The sequence below is a fragment of the Belonocnema kinseyi genome, chromosome 5 (assembly GCF_010883055.1).
Source record: "Belonocnema kinseyi isolate 2016_QV_RU_SX_M_011 chromosome 5, B_treatae_v1, whole genome shotgun sequence".
Lineage (NCBI taxonomy): Eukaryota > Metazoa > Arthropoda > Insecta > Hymenoptera > Cynipidae > Belonocnema > Belonocnema kinseyi.
In genome coordinates, this window is record NC_046661.1 from 4,606,140 (window position 1) to 4,610,324 (window position 4,185).

A 4,185-nucleotide genomic window follows, 5' to 3' on the forward strand; every position below is an offset into this window, starting at 1 on the left:
TGCACTCGCTTTTATCTCCCTTTCTCTTGTATATTGGTACGATAATCGCTTCTTTCCAATCGTCTGGGATGTCTCCCATCTCGAAACATAAATTTATCAATTTGCACAGTCTATGTGGTATGCACGCGCCACCGTGGTTAAGCATTTCAGCGTTAATACCGTCTACCCCGGCAGCCTTACCGTTTTTCAAGTTCTTAATTATATCACTAACCTCAGTGACACGGACTTTTTCAATTGAGTTTTCCATCGCGTCGTGTTCAACATCGCAGTTGTGGTGTCCTATAGCTTCGTCTCCGAATTGTGTTCTAAAATAGTCTCTGAAAGCCTCTAGTATTCCGTCTGCATCATATACCATTTCCCCCTTACTATTTCTCATGTTGACAATTTCTGTACTTTTGTTTCCTTTCATTTTTTTATAAAGTAGTTTCCTGCTTCCTTCAAAGTCGTTTTGTATTTTTATCTCTTCTTCTGTTCTAATTGTATCGTTACTTTCTTTAACTAATCGTTTAAGTATCCTGTTTTCGCGTCTATAATCATTTCTACGTCTATTTCTTTCATCATTGCTAAGACCTGCGATGTTCAAAGTTCTCTTGTACGCTTTTCTTTTTGCTTCTTGGGCAGCCTGAATTTCATCATTCCACCAGACATCACCAGACATTCTTCCTGCAACTGCGGTACCACACACTTCGATCGTACATCTAACCAGGATATCCCGTAACATTGTCCAGGCGCCCTCTATATCTTTGTTTTTTATACGGTCCTCCCATGTTGCCCTATCTATGCTTTCGATTATCTTATTTTGGAAATCTATTCGCACATCCGGTTTTTGTAGGTTCTCAATTTTGATTCGCGTTTGTTTTGCTTTCTTGGTTCTCTTTTTTCTCCATCCCCGACCTAAGTTAATTTTTGAGATCTGGAGGTAATGATCAGTATTGCATTCAGGACCCCTCATGACTCTTGTATCTTTGACTAACTCCCTTAGTCTTTCATCTGCAACAACAAAGTCAATTATACTGCGGTTATTTCTTTTAGACCAGGTGTACATGTGGATAATTTTATACCTAAACCAAGTATTTTTAATAAACAGACCCCTTTCTAAGCATATACCAACTAATTTATCTCCGTTTTAGTTTGTTCTTGGATCCCCAAAATTACCTAATACTCTTTCTGTATCCTGATTTTGGATGTCCACCCAACCGTTCATGTCTCCTAGTAGAATTATTCTTTCCCCATGTTCGCAAATGTTTATTGTGTCATTTAAAGTGTCCCAGAAGGTGTCTTTTACTTCTGTAGGATCACTATCAACCGGCGCGTAGCATGCTATGATAAATAGTCTTCTGATTCCTACTTTCATTCTAGCCCACAGGAGTCAGGGAGACACGAAACCATGGTCTCCGAGATGCTGCTTTGCTCTTTCATTCAAAATCAGACCTACTCCTTGTTTACCATGTGATTCACAGTCTACTCTTGACCATATTTCAAATCCGCCTTTCAACACGCCGTTTTTTATGTCTTTAGGTTCGCATCCCTTTTTCTTTGTTTCGGGCACACATAAAATATCTAGTTTCTTCGCGTCCATAGTTTCACGCAATTCTTTTACCTTGAGATCTTTTACTCCCCTAGCATTCCAAACACCCAGTCTCCATTCGTCGCCTGAAACATGACCTTTAGATTTTCCATGTGTATGGCTTTTGTCATTAAAAGTTCCAGTCCTTTCCGAGGCTATTTTTTAGTTTGTATTATTCGTTGTTTAGATTATACGCCCAATTAACACCTTTATGCAATAAGTTTATTTTCTGAGTCGAAATTATGTCAAAGTTAAGCATCAAATCGTCATATGGTGGAGATTGTAGTTCTAACGTCCGTCCCACCAAAAACTTCAGTTAATAAGGGAGGGTTGGGAGAGGGGGGAGGTAGAACTGGAACCGAGAAAGTCGTCTTGGGTTTGTGTTTTTAAAATATGAATAATGTTCTTGCATTCTTTAAAGACTGGAATGGAAGCTTCTTATGTGTCCCCTAAGGGTTTACATTTTTCTTACACCTTCTCTATTCCTTTACACACCCTCCACACACTTACTTGGTGGTGGAAGGGGGACCTACAGTTTAAGGTGGGTTCCGACCCACCAAGAGCAAAAACCTTAAGTACTTAGAGAAAACCTTTTTCTCTAGAGGTACCGGTCCCACGACTCTTCGGAGATGAACAACTCCCTTGCTAGGCTAGTGTTCACCGCATGGGCCACCGAGACTCTTCCAGAGTAAGAGGCGGGAACCGAAACCGCAAGCCGAAGGAGTGGGTCCAAAGCCTACGGTTTAGCCCCCACGACCATCGTACCACTCTCTCTTTAAAGACTGTTAAATCTCTTGAAATCTTCGGAAATTCATCGAAATACTTTAAAATCGATAAAATTTCTTAAAATATATATTGATTTCTCTAAAATCTTTTAAAATATCTTGAAATATTTTTGAATTAAGTTTAAATCTTGCCAGAAATTTTAGTTTCTTTATGTTGCTACAGTTCTTGATGTGTTTCCTCGAATTCTTTTTCAATTCCTTCCAAATTAATTTCCGCGGTCATACTACGATTATAACATAAATTGAGAAAGAATTCTGTATGAACAAAAACTGAAATTTTCTACGAATTCATTCACTATTGGGAATAAAATTTGTATTTTATTTTCCAATATCTGAATACGCAGCCAGAGACCGAGGTACAAGAATAAATATAATATACATTTGATATAATAGTTTTGAACATAATGCCGAAAAATTCGCATTTTCGACAAAAATCGAGTGCAAAGTACGAGATACGTGATGAGAATGTCTTAGTTAAAGCTGAAGCAGCTTTAACCAAAGAGGATTTCTAATCGCCAAATGTCAGATTTAGATGCTTTGATCTATAATTTTAAAAGATCTGCGGACAAACCAAGTGCGTATATTATATTATATACATTATGAAACGCAAAGCGTAAGATTAATATATTATTGAGCGCGAAGGACAAGAACTAGAAGGCGCGCTTAAACTTGCGAGCCACGCGCGCAATTTAGTACGCAGATATAATTGTTATTTAATCATTATTATTTAATCATTATTATGATCACTAGTTCAAATTACATCAACTATAATTTGACATGATTTATGAGCTAAAATAGGATCCGTGATAAAAAGCCCAAACGACAAAGCGCCCGCTTAATAAGAGTCGCTGTCCGTGAAAAAGGCCCGCGAATCAGAGAGCGAGTAAGAGCGTGCTCATACATACATCCATCGCGATGAAGCGAGTCGCTTTCTAATTCGCGGGCCTTTTTCACGGAGCGCGACTCTCATTGGGCGCGTGATTTGTCGTTTTGGGCTTTTTATCGCGCATCCCTAAAGTAATGTTAAAATGTGACTAACAATGTTGAAAATACAGAAAATAACATTTTTTTCAGGTATTGAAAATGGCTTTATACTTATATTATTTCAAAATATTGATTATAATCAATATTTTGAAAGTTACTAATTGTTTAATGAGCACTCAATATATATTATCTGTTTAAGGAACATTTAATAATAAAAAATAATAATCCAATACGATATGTATTGTTGAATGCTATATTTTCAATTCTCAATAAAGAAATCAACTCATGAAAGGCATGTTTCTAAAGACATTTCAAAATATAACACTCCAAGGATATAGAAATATCTGCTGTGTAGGTTATCCACACAATATCCTGTGCGGTATATATGGAATTTTGAAAATGAAATCCAATATTTTTATAATGCATTGTAAATATTAGGTGTCTTCCGAATTCTAGCTCAGTATAATTTAAAAAAATTATTTTTTCGCAGCGGAAAACTATGACGAAATCTACCTGGAAGTCATTTTAGAAAAGACTCTACGAGAAAATATCGAATATTGTTAAATAATGAGTTATTTAATTTATACGATTGAATAGACATGTAAATATATCAGCATATCTAGGAATATTCCAAACTGTCGAATTTCTGTATATTGGGGGTATCCTTGACATATTAAATCGAGACAATAATGGGATATCCTCAGAATATTCTGGGATTTCCTTAGGGCATTCCGTTAAGATTATTTTTGTTTATACATACAGTCTGTCAAGTTAAAGCGTGGGTGGCTTTACTCGCAGTCGGTAAGGTGTATCGACATGATTTTGGTGTCAAAATATTAAGAAGAGCTC

At 36.6% G+C, this 4,185-nt stretch overlaps 1 protein-coding gene across 1 annotated transcript in view; it reads left to right on the plus strand.

Moving 5' to 3' along the window:
- LOC117172865 (neurobeachin-like) overlaps positions 1-4,185 on the plus strand; it is an 825,867-nt gene that overhangs the window by 807,411 nt on the left and 14,271 nt on the right. The gene's annotated exons all lie outside the window — the stretch shown is intronic.